Raw genomic sequence first — 16,810 nt, 5'->3', positions numbered from 1 at the left:
ACCCCTCTATAAAGGAACCTAGCATCCAGACTCCAATAAGATGGCTATTTTGAGACATTAGTCTGCCATCTTCTCAGTCTGTCAGCTCTCCAAATAAAGTCGTTATTCCTTCCTTCAACATCTGGTTTCTGATCTATTGGCCTGTCCTACTGCAAGCAGGCTTCCCTGGTAGCTCAGAGGTAAAGAATCCATCTGCCAATGCAAGAGAATAGGGTTTAACCCCTAGGTCAGGAAGATGCCCTGGAGAAGGAAAAGGCCTCTCCAATATTTTTGCCTGGGAAACCCCATGGACAGAGGAGCCTAGCAGGCTTGCAAAAGAGTCAGACATGACTTAGCAACTAAAACAACAACCTGTGGCAAGCAGAGCAAGCTTTGACTAAGTAACAGAATCCCCCATCAAACACTCACCCCACCCTTTACTACTGCATTTGGTCACACCAGGTTGGCATGGCAACTTAACATGCCATGGAATGTGTGATTCCTAGGGCAGCCACTTTCCTTCTAGGTGCTTGGGCCAGAACTCTACTCTTGCCCTCAACTCCCTCTCTCATTCCCCACATATGGCCCATCAGCAATCTCCTCAGCCCCATCTCACAATATGACTACTTCTCACCACCACCCCCCTCCACTCAATCACCATCTTCAGCCCTGTACTAGCTAGCTCCCCTGCAGACCTACCCTGCTCACCCAGACTTCAGTCTATTCACACATATCAACAATCAGCATGTCTCTATCCCCTCTCTGTTCAAAACTCTCCAATGGCTCCCACCACCAACCCCGCTTTCAAAGTAAAATCTACAGGCCTTCCTCCTAGGTGCCTGTGGCCTACCATGACTCAACTCCCATAGTCTTTCTGACCTCAAAATCATTCTCTCTTCTTCCTGCCTCAGGGCCTTTGAATCTGCAGTTTCCTCCACTGGGAATGCTCCTACCCCAGACATCCACATGACTCGCTTCCTAGCGTCTCCACTCAAAGATGACTCAGAGCTTCCTGTTCTACCTTTCCTAAAATTTCAGCTCCCACCCAACACTTACTACCCCCAATCCTGCCAGATTCTTCTTCAGACCACAAAGTCTCATTGTCTGCCTCCATACTAGTGTGTGAACTGTGTGCGTGGAGGAAATCTCCATATAGCATCTGGAGCACCAAGAGCATTACCTGGCACACAGTCTGCAGTCAATACATGCACTAAATGTGGAGAGGACTATGAAAAACCTAAGCTGCAAGCAGATCTCAAATCTTGGACAGCCAACAGTCTAGAACTGGTTACAAAACAACAGGCCAGAAACAGCAAAGCCAGGGAGAAAATGAAGAGAGTACCATAAGGAGCACCAATGACCAGTAAACCCCATGGTGGTAGCTCATAGCCTAACCTTAAGCAGGAATTCTTCCCCAGCAAAAGAATGAAAGAAAGTCCAGAGTTAGGCCCTCTGAGGGAAGAATAACTGGAAGAAAAGCAGGGAGTGAAAAAGAATAAATAAGGTTACCTCGCATTGGGAACAGGCTAGTGTGTTGGGAGTTCTTTAGGCAAGACCTGGAAACAGGTCAGGGAAGGATTGCAAAATGTTTAAATTAAAATAACCTAAGAGTATTAAATAAAAATAAATCAGCTTTTTAAAAGCTTCCATTTACAAGTACAAGCTCTATAGAACTACAAATTATGACTGCTAACTTCTAATTCCTTTAATCATAATGGGAAAATTCCTTAAGCCATCAGTAATACAAGAAATGAGTCCCCAAACGGATCCCAGGTTTTTCTATGGAGACACTGAAGAGGGTGGCAACAACCAACTCAGAATTTCCAGTATCTAAAGACTAGGTTTCAGTCAATAATGTTTGGATTAATAGCATCAGTCACCAAATTAGCTGAGGTACACCTAACTCATTTCTGCAATGCTATGAGCTTTTGCTACATAAAAGAGATAGGCGGTATGGTCTGAAACCTAGCCAATGTTCTAGACAGGTACTTTCATAAGCATTTTTGAAATATCCTAACAGACATTAAAATTCAACTTAATTAGAACTTCCCTGATGGTCCATTGGCTAAGACTACACACTCCCAATGCAGGGGGCTGCGGGGCTAGGGTTCCACCCTGGGGCAGAAAACTATATCCCTGTGAGGCACCTAAGTCCCAGCACAGCCAAATAGAGAAATATTTTTTTTAAATAAAGATTAAAAAAAAAAAAATCGACTTAAGTGACTTGCCACAGTCAGAAAATACAACTGCCACACAACCATTTGAGGCATGGGGGTGGAGAACTAATACAAAAAGGTATTAAAATACCAAGTTTCTTAAAAAAAAAAAAATACACTCCCTACTCCAAGCAAAGAAGTGAAATGCCCTCGGATTCAAAGAAAGAATCTGGTCAACATTTCAGCAAAGGAAATAGTCTAGAAAGCAGATAGCTCATGTTCAGGCTGTCAGGTAAAACAAGTAGTCAGCTGGACACACCCACTCACCCCCTTTTAACTAAAACATGTGCCATGAGGGCTTACTCTGTGCACACTCACTGCTGGGCTTTTAAAAGACAAGTGCCCAGAAAGCTATTAAATTCTGGATGAGTACAGAGAATTCAGAATTCTGAGCTGAAAGGCTCTTTTTATAAATCTCATATAAGACTCACCTTCAGGGGCTAAATGGGCAAAGTCATTTGTAAAGGTGAAAACGCAGGTACAGACAACTGGCAGAGAGAAGTCTCAGTCCAACAGCATCCAAATGCAAAAAATGTAAAAATTAAAATGTTCCAACCACCACTGCCTCTAGCCTCTGGCTTCAAAGAGGAACAAACTGGGAAAGGAAGGTCACATGGCAATTCATGACAGCTCATACCAGACTGTCTCAGGACTCCCAGCCATGTCCTCACACTGTCCAGCCTTCTCTGAACATGGACGTCCAAATATTAGCTGGGTTAGCATCTTCCCTCTCCTCTGTTACAGCACCGCAAGACTAAAAGTAGAGCGACTCCTAATGCCTCAGACCCAGAAATCCCCTATGGGTGACTTGCTTCCACCTGCAGTTGCCCTCATTTACCCTTTGCACTGACAATCAAGAATTTTAAGTCATGTTTAAAACCCCCAGCCTGCAGGCCGAATTCCTGTCAGCTACACATCAAAGGGACATCTAGAGTCAAAGGAAGGAGAAAATTCTGCGCCCATAAACTAGTCATACTCGAAAATGTCAATTTCTTTTAACAAGAAGGTGGCAACAGGGGGACCCCGACCCCCGAGAGTCTTGTCAGAAAGAACGGCCCTGGGGACTGGGCAGGAGCTCCTAAAATTACTTGGCGCAGCCACTGTAGGAGAGAAAGAAAGCAAAAATATAAAGGGCACCCCCCCCTCCCCCGCCGCCTCTGCCGTCCCTCTTGATGGCCCTGCATTCCTGGGGGCACAGAGATGCCCGCGCGCACCGCCTGCGGAGGGCCGACCGGAGAGCGATCGCAGGCTGCGCGGGCCGAGGGCCGGGGAGACCCCACTAGCCTGCCCGCCGCGCGGCCTGAGGGCCCGAGCGCCCCGCGGCTCCGGCCACGAGCAGAGGTGAGCGCTCAGGGGCCCGGCGGGGGCTGGGGGTCGCCAGGCATCCCTGGGTCCCGCGGCCAGGATGACCTGCCGGTGCGGGGACCCGGCAGATGGGCCCGGGTATGGGGGCGCAGGCCGCACCGCGGGGCCACTGACAGCGCGCGGGGGCCGTGCCTGGTTGGCCTCGTGGGCGCCGCAGGCCCCTCGCTGCCGGGCCTGGCAAGTGCGGCCCGCGGGCCAGGTAGGGGGCGCGGCGGCCGGGCTCTCACCTGGCTGCAGCTCGCCGGGCTCCAGTCCTGCCGGCTGCGCCTCCGCTCCGCAGTACCAGCCGTTGCCTCTGGCTCCCGCGACTGCCGCCTGCAAAATGGCGCCGCGGAGGGGCGGGCCGGGGGCGGGGAGCCGTGGAGCCGCCCGCCCCCGCGCGGACCTGGACCCACCTCTCTCTCCGCGCCCGACCCCCGCCCTCTTGTCTCCCCCGCGGGAGGGGCTCCCCGCCCGTCCGCAAAGCCAAGCCAGCCGTCAGGCCCCCCATATGCCCTCCCCTAATCGTCCTCTCTGCCCCGCCGCTCTCCTTTTATTTCCCACCGCCCCTCGCGTGGGAAGCGCGCCCCTTCTCGTGCCTTCCAGTCTCATCGCTCTTGCGGACCCACTTGGACTATAGAGCGCTTGTCTGGAGTCTCGCCCTCCTCGTATCCCCTTTTTACCGAGCCTGACACCGAGCGAGCCCTGTCGTGTCTCAGAGAAGGTAATAAAGCAATCTGCGGCGCCTTGGGCTCAGTGGATTGGATGTCTTAAGGCACTTTCACTGTTTCTCCAGTTAGGCTGTCAGGGTTTTTTTGTTTTTTTGTTTTTTTGTTTTTTTTTTGAACTTGGGAAGAGGTCCTCGTTACATTGTGCAGAACGAGGCTTCTCAGACTCCCCTGAAGGTCGTGTTTAGTTGCGGGTTCTGATTCAGTGCGTTGGGATGCAGCCTGAGAGTCTACATTTCTATTAAAAAAAAAAAAAAAAAAAAAAGCGATGTCGCTGGATAAGGGTGGCTTAGCGGAAAGGCCGCAAATAAATCCGTGGCTGTCAGTCTTTAGCGCACCGCAGCCTCACCTTGACCATATCAAGATGGCTGGGTCCCACCCCTAGGGCTTTTGAGACCAGAGGTGTGGAGTGAGGCTCCTGATTTTTCGTTTCTGACAAGTTCCCCGTGATGATCATGCTGTTCTCTGGGGTTCACACTTTGCGAGCCACTGCTGAAGACTATCTGAACTCAAGCCCAAACAAACAAAAACCTAATAATTAATACTCTCATAGCACCTTCCATCTTGAAGTTTGTCTAGTTGTTGTTACAACTGAGTAATAACTGATTAGTGCCCCCAAACAACTCTAGAGAGCTAAAGAACAGTGGACGGTGTCTGATCTTACATTAGGAGGAGATTTTATCATCGAATTTCTGCCTGTTTTACACAGTTTGGGGGCCTCGGTGTTATGGATATCACAGATGTCAATGACGGAGGGTGGTGACCAGCAACTGTGGGAATTTCATAAAATAGATGTGGTCTGAGCCTTTGGAGAAGGAAATGGCAACCCACTCCAGTGTTCTTGCCTGGAGAATCCCAGGGAAGGCGGAGCCTGGTGGGCTGCCGGCTGTGGGGTCACACAGAGTCCGACACGACTGAAGCAACTTAGCAGCAGCAGCAGAGCCTTTGAGAATCAATGTCATCCTATTTACTTCTCTAATAACTTGTGTTTTTAAAATACAAGAGTTGGCTTGTAAAATTCAGTACACCCTGGAAGGCCAGGTGTTTTGATCCACACTGAAGATGGAGAAAATGAGACAAAAATTCTGTGACCAGTACCTGAAGAAAAGTTCACACTGCCTGTCCGTTTTAACATCTACACCACCTCCTATACCAGAGAGAGCCTTTTCCAGCCAATCTGTTATGGGGGGCTGTGGAATGTGGACAGGAGGTACTACTGTTTTGTTCAGCCAGGGATGAGAGATCTCTAATAGAGAAAGGGAGCTAACTATTGCATCCTCAGTATCTCCCTCTCCTTCCCTAGACATGTACAGGTTTTTCCTATTCTGAAAAACTTGCGCTATCCTGGCCTCTCCCACCCTCCTACCTTTCTTCCTTTCCTGTCCTTCTCCTCACTCCTCAGGTACTGTCACCCTTTGCTTTTCCTAATGACAAAGTTACCAGTGACCTTCTAGTTGCCAAATCCAACTACCTGTATACAGACCTTTTCTTCCTTGATGCCTCTGTAACATTCCATTGATTTCTCCCTCCTTCTCAAAACTCTTTTCTAGCAATAATACCACTGGGTCTTACATATCATTCTACACCCATTGCTTCTCAGTGAATTACTCATGCCTCTAGAAATGTTAGTTTTCCTTAGTATCTCCTTTCTCTCCATCTTTTCCCCTGCCCTGTCCTTCTCTGAAAGTCAGCCATCTCCTTATGATTCCTAAATCTCTCTCCAGACCAGACAGACATCTTCCTGAACTTCTAGGCACACATTTCCAATTGTCTTCCAGATAACCTCTCCTGGATACTATCTAGGAATTTTAAATATGGCATCTCCACAAAATTTTTATTGATGAAATTCAAAATACAATAATCATCGATATAATATTTTTGTAATTCAGGGCACTAATGAGAATAGAATTGGCAGTGGAAGGGGAGATTTTGCTTAATTGGGATCCAATTAATTAGTTGGAGTCCTACCATTAAATTGATTGCAAATGTGTTCATCTGTAAAATCATTCTTAGCTGAGACCAGAACAGCACATGCATTGTAGTTTGCTGACCCCTGAGAAAGTGCTTGGAGAGGAGGGCAAAAGCTTCCTCCCTACACCATCTCTTGGTGTCAGGGGAACTGACGCTTTCTAAATCAGTCCCATACTGAGACATACCTAGGCATGGCACAGCATGGGAGGGCCCAAGACCTACCTGAAACCGTATCTTTTTTTTTTTTTTGCATATTCAATGATGTACATTGCATCATTTTTTAAAATGAAAGAAAGAAAGAATAAAAGGGAAAGAAAGACCCAATGTCCATTAACTGGGGAATGGCTCTATAAACTGTGGTATAGCATTGTATGGAGTATCATGTAGCCCTCTCCCCAATCCCACCTCCTTACTTCCCTTTTTTTTAATTGAGATATAATTCACATACTATAATATTCACCTTTTTAAAGTACATAATTCAATAGTTTTAATTTGTTCACAAAGCTGTACAACCATCACCACTATCTAATTTTAGAACATTTCCATCACCCCCAAAATGAAACATCATACCTATTAGCAGTCATTCACTCTTCCTTGCCTCCCGCCAGCCCCTGGCAACCACTAATCTACACTCTATTTCTATGTATTTGCCTAATCTGGATATTTAATATAAATAGAATGATATGACATGTTATCTTTTGTGACTGGCATCTTTCACTTAACAGAATGTTTTCAGGGTTAAAACATATTGTAGCATGTCCGTATTTCATTCCTTGTTTTATTGTGGTAAAATAAACACAACATAAAATTTACCATTTTAGTCATTTTTAAATGTACAATTCAGTTGCATTAAGTGCACTTATGTTGTTTTGTAACCATCACCACTATCCATCTCCAGAACTTTTTTATCATCCCATACTGAAATTCTGTACCCATTAAACAATAACTTCCCATGCCCCCAGGTAACTACTATTCTATTTACTGTCTCTGAATTTTCCTGTTCTAGGTATATCATCTAACAGGACTCATACAATATTTGTCCTTTTGTATCTGACTTCTTTCACTTAGCCTAAGTGAACAATCATCCCGGTTGTAGCACATATCAGAATCCCATTCTTTTTTAAAAAATACTTATTTATTTATTTGGCTGGACTGGGTTAAAGTTCAGCAAGCAAACTCTTACTTGCAGCATGCGGAATCTAGTTCCCTAACTAGGCATCAGACCCAGGCCTTCTGCATTGGGAGCACAGACGCTTAGCCACTGGACCACCAGGGAAGTCCTCATTCTTTTTTAAGGTCAGAATGTATTCTATATATAGATATACCATAAGATGACATCTTCACCACCAGGCTGACACCAAGAGAGACAGCTGTGGGTAGCAGTGTCCTCAAGGTGCAGGCCAGGACTGGGAGTACAGGTGAGAAATCTGCCAGAGAAGTCAACATAAAAAGATAAGAAGCTGAGGCTTCTTCAGCAGGAGGGCTGGGCTTGGTGGAGATGTCCAGGTGGTGAGTGAGCAGGAAAGCGAGAGCTGGCCTGAGGCTTGGAGAGACTTGTGCTTTGCGTTTGATCACTATAGAAAATGACTCAGTCCCTCTCTGAGAGCTGGGACCTCTATTCCCTAAAAAGGAACAAAAATTTAGGCATCGTTGTATCATTTTCCAGCTATCAGATTGGCAAAGATTAATAACAAGGTTGGTTATGGCAAAGGGAATCTGTGGGAGGAAGTCTAAATTGGTCTACCCTTTCCACATCTCTGCCTTGCTAAATGACCCTGGGGAAACCATTTAACCAGGCTACGTGTAGGTGTCCCATTATGCAAACTTAAGATAATTCTGTCTACTCTATCTACCACCTAGTGAATATATGGATTAAATGATATAATTACTGTGAAAATATTTTCTACAAATGTTTTTCATAGCCCTTTACAAATAAAAATTACATATTAGTATAAGAGGCCTAATCTAGCTGTAAAACTGAGCCCATAGCTGGTTTTGAGCCATAAAAATGAGCCATACCACACACTCATTCTTTCCCTAGACTATGTTTACATTCTATCTATAATGAATTTCATTCTCTTTGTTTTTGATAAGATCTCCAGTTATATAAGGTCACTTGGAATTTAGGTCCTTTGTGCCCAGATTGTTGACTGCTCCACTTACTCATCTAAGTTAGTATAGCCACGTCATTGGTCACGTGATACCAGGCAGGCACTGGGCATCACTGACAAAGCTCACCTCACCTGCCGCAGTGAGCCTATACACTGGTAAGTATGGGAGGTCAGGAGAGAAATAATTGTATACCCAATGTCTAGCTGGGCTCCTGGTACCTAGTGGACTTGTATTCTAAGTCATGAAATGGTAACCAGTAAGTAAGTAAAATTTGTGTCTGTGATAAATGCTAAAAAGGGACAATAAAAGGGGCTGACTATAATCCAGGTTGGGGCACCATCTTAGATAAAGTAGTAAAAAAGGCCTAAAGGGACATTGTTGCTGTGACTCAAAGTCAATTATACTCAGTTGGGAAAGACCATTCCAAAAAGAGGAATAGCAAGTATAAATGTCCTGAAGCAGGAAAAAGCATGTCATGTTTGAGAAATTGAAAAGCAGTTGATGTGATTAGGACACAGAGATGAAATGAGATTGGGGAAGAGGTCATGAGAGGCCCAGATGACACAGGGTTTCTAAGTATAATAGGAAATCATTAGAGGGTATGAGCAGGGAAATAATACGATCTCATTTCTGTTTTAAGATGATCACTCTGTTGCTATGTGGTTTGGGATACGTCAAAAGTAAATCAAACACAGAACAGGGAGGAGTTATAGTAGCTCAGATGGAAGAAGGTGGCTTGACCTAAAGTGAGAGCAGTACAAATGAACATAAGGAGGCAAATTCAAAATATCCTTGGAAGATAAAATGACAGGGATTGCTAACAGGCTGTATACGGAGTGCAAAGGAAAGGGAGGTATCAAGGAAGGCTTTTGGGTTTGGAGCTTAGGCAGTCAGATAGGTGAGGAACTACTTCATAGACAGGATGAATGGAGGAGCTTTGGAAAAGTCTTCTATCTGTGACATCTCAAGAGGGAACAATTGGATAGCTATATCCAGATTCACTCTTATGGGCTCAGGGAGGAGGGTTGGGCTGGACTTAAACACTTGGGAGTCATCAGCTCTGTGTAATATTTAAAACCAATGAATCCAATAGGATCATGTAGGAGAGTATACAGATGGAGAGGAGTGAAGTCCCAGAGATGAGCCCAAAGAGTCTTCACCAGCACAGGAGACTGCATAATACCCAATGTTGGTGAAGACATGAGGAAATTAAAACCCTCCCACACTCTTGATAGGAGTTAAATCAGTACAACCTTTCTGGAAACCTTGGCAAGGTATATTTTAAATCTTTAAAAACTGCTTACACTTTAATCTTACAAGTCTATAGAAGTTTCAGTTCAGTTCAGTTCAGTTCAGTCACTCAGTCATGTCCGACTCTTTACTACCCCATGAACTGCAGCATGCCAGGCCTCCCTGTCCATCACCAACTCCTGGACTTTACCCAAACTCATATCCATTGAGTCAGTGATGCCATCCAACCATCTCATCCTCTGTTATCCCCTTCTCCTCCTGCCTTCAATCTTTCCCAGCATCAGGGTCTTTTCCAATGAGTCAGCTCTTTGCATCAGGTGGCCAAAATATTGGAGTTTCAACTTCAACATCAGTCCTTCCAATGAACACCCAGGACTGATCTCCTTTAGGATGGACTGGTTGGGTCTCCTTGCAGTCCAAGGGACTCTCAAGAGTCTTTTCCAACACCACAGTTCAAAAGCATCAATTCTTCGGAGCTCACCTTTCTTTATAGTCCAACTCTTACATCCATACATAACTACTGGGAAACCATAGGCTTGACTAGACAGACCTTTGTTGACAAAGTTAGGTCTCTGCTTTTTAATATGATGTCTAGGTTGGTCATAACTTTCCTTCCAGGAATAAGCGTCTTTTAATTTCATGGCTACAATCACCATCTGCAGTGATTTTGGAGCCCCAAAAAATGAAGTCTGACCCTGTTTCCACTGTTTCGCTGTCTATTTGCCATGAAGTGATAGGACCAGATGCCATGATCTTAGTTTTCTGAATGTTGAGTTTTAAGCCAACTTTTTCACTCTCCTCTTTCACTTTCATCAAGAGGCTCTTTAGTTCCTCTTTGCTTTCTGCCATAAGGGTGGTGTCATCTGCATATCTGAGGTTATTGATATTTCTCCCGGCAATCTTGATTCCAGCTTGTGCTTATTCCCAGCCCAGAGTTTCTCATGATGTACTCTGCATTGAAGTTAAATAAGCAGGGTGACAATATACAGCCTTGACATACTCCTTTTCCTATTTGGAACCAGTCTGTCGTTCCATGTCCAGTTCTAACTCTTGCTTCCTGACCTGCATACAGGTTTCTCAAGAGGCAGGTCAAGTGGTCTGCTATTCCCATCTCTTTCAGAATTTTCCACAGTTTATCGTGATCCACACAAAGGCTTTTGGCATAGTCAATAAAGCAGAAATAGATGTTTTTCTGGAACTCTCTTGCTTTTCCTGTGATCCAACAGATGTTGGCAATTTGATCTCTGGTTCCTCTGCCCTTTCTAAAGCCAGCTTGAACATCTGGAAGTTCATGGTTCATGTATTTCTGAAGCCTGGCTTGGAGAATTTTGAGTATTACTTGACTAGCGTGTGAGGTGAGTGCAATTGTGTGGTAGTTTGAGCATTCTTTGACATTGCCTTTCTTTGGGATTGGAATGAAAACTGACCTTTTCCAGTCCTGTGGTCACTGCTGAGTTTTCCAAATTTCCTGCCATATTGAGTGCAGCACTTTCACAGCATCATCTTTTAGGATTTGAAATAGCTCAACTGGAATTCAATCACCTCCACTAGCTTTGTTCGTAGTGATGCTTCCTAAGGCCCACTTGACCTCACATTCCAGGATGTCTGGCTCTAGTTGAGTGATCACACCATTGTGATTATCTGGGTCATAAAGATCTTTTTTGTATAGTTCTTGTGTGTATTCTTGTGACCTCTTCTTAATATCTTCCGCTTCTGTTAGGTCCATACCATTTCTGTCCTTTATTGAGCCCATCTTTGCATTAAATGCTCCCTTGGTATCTCTAATTTTCTTGAAGAGATCTCTAGTCTTTATCTTTCTGTTGTTTTCCTCTACATCTTTGCATTCTAGGCATAGGAACCTAGAATGTCGGTCCATGAATCAAGGAAAATTGGAAGTGGTCAAACATGAGATGGCAAGAGTGAACATCGACATTCTAGGAATCAGTGAACTAAGATGGACTGGAATGGGTGAATTTAACTCAGATGATCATTATATCTACTACTGTGGGCAGGAATCCCTTAGAAGAAATGGAGTAGCCATCATAGTCAACAAAAGAGTCTGAAATGCAGTACTTGGATGCAATCTCAAAAACGACAGAATGATCTCTGTTCGTTTCCAAGGCAAACCATTCAATATCATAGTAATCCAAGTCTATGCCCCTACCAGTAACACTGAAGAAGCTGAAGTTGAACAGTTGTATGAAAACCTACAAGACCTTTTAGAACTAATACCCAAAAAAGATGTCCTTTTCTTTATAGGGGACTGGAATGCAAAAGTAGGAAGTCAAGAAACACCTGGAGTAACAGGCAAATTTGGCCTTGGAGTACAGGATGAAACATGGCAAAGGCTAATAGAGTTTTGCCAAGAGAATGCACTGGTCATAGCAAACACCCTCTTCCAACAACACAAGAGAAAACTCTACACATGGACATCACCAGATGGTCGACACTGAAATCAGATTGATTATATTTTTTGCAGCCAAAGATGGAGAAGCTGTATACACTCAGCAAAAACATGAGCTGACTGTGGCTCAGATCATGAACTCCTTATTGCCAAATTCAGACTTAAATTGAAGAAAGTGGGGAAAACCACTAGACCATTCAGGTATGACCTATCAAAGTTTATCCTATGGAAATATTTATGAATGTATGCAAAGGTTTATGGACATGGATGTCTATTGTAGCATAATTTGTAATAATAAAAAAATGGGAAATCTCCTAAACATCTAATAAGAGAGATTTTTAAGTTTTTTCTTTTTCTTTTTGGCCTGAGCTGCACAGCATGCAGGATCTTAGTTCTCTGTCCAAGGATCAAACCCAAGGCCCCTGCAGTGGAGTGGTGGAGTCCTAACCACTGGGCTACCATAGAATTCTCAAGAGGAATTACTAAATACATTTCAACACAAGTGTTATGCAACTATTTTGTTTGATGATGTAGAAAAATATCAAATGATTGGAAACAGTGTTCATGAAACATAAATCAAAAGCAGTTTGAAGTGCATATAAATTAAATTACCTTTGACTGAAAATAACAAAGAATGCTGAATCTTATTTATGCGTAAGGAATAAAGAATGTAAGGGCATAAGGAAAATGTATTTTCTCTGCTAACAAAAGCCCAGAGGTAAGGATGGATTTAGGATTGATTAATAGTTTCATACCACCTTTGAGGACCCAGATTCTTTCCAGGGTGTGGGCAGGGTGTGAAAAAGGTTAGGAAACAGTGACTTAGACCAATGGTTCTCAAAGGGTAATACTTAAACCACCAGTTTCAATTGGGATTTTTTTTAAAAAAAACAAATTCTTGGGTTCCATCCCAGACTTTCTAACTCATAAACTCTGGAGGTACGACCCAGTAATCTATGTTTTAACAAACTCTCCAGGTAATTATAATGTTTGAAAATCATTGGCTTAGACTATTCAGGATTTACTCTTGAATAGGGAATACCTGAAAAATGTGACTGTGGCACATGACTAGGGAGAGGTTGATGGACAGTCATGGTTAATACTGGGATTGGTTTCCCAGCATATTTTCCTGGACAAAGAAGGCTAGAAGCTAAAACTCCCACCCGTCAGAACTTCCACCCCTCAAAATGCTCCTGTGGACCTGTGGATGAAAGCTGAATCATGTGCAGGAGAGGCAGGACTCAGAAAAGACTGGCTGCTGGTGTGAATATGGCACGTGCGTGTGTGCTCAGTTGCTCAATTGTGTCCAAGTCTGCAGTCCTATAGGCTGCATCCCACCAGGCTCCTCTGTCCATGGGATTATCCAGGCAAGAATACTGGAGTAGGTGGCCATTTCTTCCTCCAGGGGTTCTTCCCAACCCAGGCATCAAAACCTGCCTCTCCTGCATCTCCTGCGTTGGCAGGTGGATTCTTTATCACTGAGCCACTTGGGAATGGTGCACAGGGGTTAGGATTCTGGAGGTGGCAGGAGTTTCCTCATCTGCAGTATCCTGACTGTGGCATGGGCAGTAGGGTCGTTGGCATCCCAGTTCTCAGTGCAGTTTGGGGAGTCATTCTGTGACTCCTTTTTTTTTTATTCTGGTAAAAAAAAACTATCATCTTAACCATTTTTAAGTTCAGCCATGTTGAGTATATTTGCATTGTTGTACAACAAATCACTAGGACCTTTTCCTCTTGCAAAACTGAAACTACCCATTAAACATGAATTCCTCCCTCCCCTAACCCTTGGCAACCAATTTTTGACCTTGTTGCTATGCTTTTTACTACTTTAGAAATTTCATGTTAGTGAACTCATATAGTATTTGTCCTTTTGAAGCTGGCTTATTTCACTTAACACAATGTCCTCAAGGTTCATTGCTGTTATAGCATGTGACAGGTTTTCCTCCTTTTTTAAGGCTGTGTGATATTCCGTTCGTCTAGTCAGGGCTATGGTTTTTCCTGTGGTCATGTATGGATGTGAGAGTTGGACTGTGAAGAAGGCTGAGCACCGAAAGAATTGATGCTTTTGAACTGTGGTGTTAGAGAAGACTCTTGAGAGTCCCTTGGACTGCAAGGAGATCCAACCAGTCCATTCTGAAGGAGATCAGCCCTGGGATTTCTTTGGAAGGAATGATTCTAAAGCTGAAACTCCAGTACTTTGGCCACCTCATGCGAAGAGTTGACTCATTGGAAAAGACTCTGATGCTGGGAGGGATTGGGAGCAGGAGGAGAAGGGGACGACAGAGGATGAGATGGATGGATGGCATCACTGACTCGATGGACGTGAGTCTGAGTGAGCTCCGGGAGTTGGTGATGGACAGGGAGGCCTGGCGTGCTGCGATTCATGGGGTTGCAAAGAGTCGGACACGACTGGGCGACTGATCTGATCTAATCTGATATTCCATTGTATGTATGTGTGTTGGTGTGCTAGTCGTTCAGTCGTGTCTGACTCTTTGCAATTCCATGGACTGTAGCCTACCAGGCTCCTCTATCCATGTGATTTCCCAGGCAAGAATACTGCAGTGGGTTACCATTTCCTTCTCCAGGAGATCTTCCTGACCCAGGGATCAAACCCTGGTCTCCTATATTGCAGGAAGATTATTTCTCTGTATCATAAACACAAACAAGATATACCACATTATCTTGTTTGTTTGTGTTTTTTTGACCATGCCATGTGGTATGTGGGATCTTAGCTCCCTCACCAGGAATTGAACTCATGCCTCTTGCATTGGAAGCACCAAGTCTTAACCACTGGACCACCAGGTAAATCTCATTTTCTTGATCCATTTCTCTGTCAATGGCATTAAGATTATTTCCATCTTTGGCTGTTGTAAGTAGTACTGCAATAAACATGGGTATGCAAACATCTCTTTAAGATCCCGCCTTGAATTCTTTTGGACATATACACCCACAAGTGGTATTGCTGGATCATATGGTAATTCTGTTTTTATTTTTTTTGAAGAACCTCCATACTATAGTGGATTCACCATTCTGACTTTTTCTTAAAGGGCCAAGTGGTAAATATTTTAAGCTTTGTGTATTATATATGGTCTCTGTCACAACTACTCAACTCTGCATTGTAGTGTGAAAGCAACTATAGACAATATGTAGACAAAAGAGTGTTACTATGTTTTAATAAAACTCTATTTGTAAAAATAGGCAGTAAGTCTGCTGGCCATAGTTTACCCACCTCTAACATAGATCATGTTTCTTCAGCCCTGCCAATGATTCTGTGAACAACATACTTTCTGCTAGAGAAGATTATGTTGTCTGCTGCTAAGAATCCCAAAAAATAAAACATTAATGAGTTGGTGCTGTGTTAACAATAAAGAAAAAGGAAATGGCAGTTGAGTGAGCAACCAGTATAATTTCCTATAAAAGATAGTGTGTACAATTGAAAAAGAGAGACAGAGAAATACAAAATGAAAGAGAAGAATGGAAGGGGATCATGATAACCGACCTCCCGAAAGGCCCCCAATGATCCTTTCCTTCTATTATTCATACACTTGTGAATGGTTTTTGGGTAGGTGAATGATTTACAGGGTAGTTCCCTCCCACAATGAACAAAGCTGACCTGTGTAATCAAAGAAGTTTGGAAAAAGAACAATGTGTGACTTCTAAGGCTATGAACACCTTGTGTCTTTTATCTTGTTTTCTCTTGGATCCCTTGCTTTAGGGGAAGCTAGCAGTCATGCCGTGAGGATACTCAAGCAGCTCTTGCGAGAGGTTCATGTGACAAAAAACTGAGGCCCCCTGCCAAAGGCCTTGTGAGCATGTCATCTTGGAAGAGGATTTTTCAGTCCCAGTCAGACCTTCAACTGACTGCAGACCCAGTTAATGTCTTAAAACTGCAACCTCCCAGGACCCTAAGCCTGAACCCCAGCTAGGCTGTTCCTGAATTCCTGACCACAGAAGTTATATAATAAATGTTTAGTTTTGTTTTAGGCCTCTACATCTGGGGATAATTTATTGTACAACAATAGATAACTAACAGGAATACAATAAGATATCAGTTATGAGTAGTAATTATCCATGAGTTGGTCGGATTACAAGTGACTCAATTTCTTTGTTGTACTTGAAGTTCTGAAGTTTATGCAATGAACATATACTAGAATCTTCATATTACCTTTCTCTCTCTAGTCGATTCTTCCCACCTGCTTTTCCACAGTACTCAGGTTAGTCTCCTGTACAATGCCATGTGTCTCTTGGCTGGCCAAGAAACCATGATGTCTCACCTAGTAGTCAAATTCTGTCTTCTCCAGGTGATCCACAAGGCTAATACTACATAGTTCATTCATAGAGGTCAAGTGCTACAAAACTAAAAACAGAAACCAGGAGAAATTCCTGAGAGCCTTGTAAGATCCAATGTCTTCGATCAGATTTTCCAGAACCAGACAAAGGTTTGTTTGCAGGTGATTTATGAAGGAAAGGCTGCCAGGAGAAATTGCTAAGACAGTGGGGAATGCAAAATGAGGAGAACAGAAGCTAAGAGAGAAGTGATTTTAGGTAAGGTCTCAGCCTCATCCTGATCTCATAGGGGAGTTCTGGAGAAGAAGTTATATCTCAATAAGGGAGCTGGGTGCTCGTACCCAGTACTTGACAGTCAAGACATAAGCTCCTGTCCTCTCTGTGCTTTTAGGCAGAACAATTCCAGTAGCCCAGTACAGATGTAGGATAGTCCTCTAAATAGATGTAGACCTTTGGAAACAAAAGCACAGAGAAGCCAGGTGTATGACGAACAGCTGTTGTCAGTGGAACCCAGGGGG

At 43.8% G+C, this 16,810-nt stretch overlaps 1 protein-coding gene across 1 annotated transcript in view; it reads right to left on the bottom strand.

Annotated features, from left to right (window-relative positions):
* SLC23A2 (solute carrier family 23 member 2) overlaps positions 1–3,887 on the bottom strand; it is a 142,680-nt gene extending 138,793 nt beyond the window's left edge. Inside the window, exon 1 of the mRNA XM_027559429.1 lies at positions 3,788–3,887. The gene's annotated coding sequence lies outside the window, so the exon portion shown is untranslated. The remainder of the gene's footprint in view (positions 1–3,787) is intronic.
* Between the last annotated feature and the right edge of the window lie 12,923 nt (positions 3,888–16,810).

This window comes from Bos indicus x Bos taurus, chromosome 13, assembly GCF_003369695.1.
Source record: "Bos indicus x Bos taurus breed Angus x Brahman F1 hybrid chromosome 13, Bos_hybrid_MaternalHap_v2.0, whole genome shotgun sequence".
Lineage (NCBI taxonomy): Eukaryota > Metazoa > Chordata > Mammalia > Artiodactyla > Bovidae > Bos > Bos indicus x Bos taurus.
This window is presented reverse-complemented; position numbering and strand designations above follow the sequence as displayed.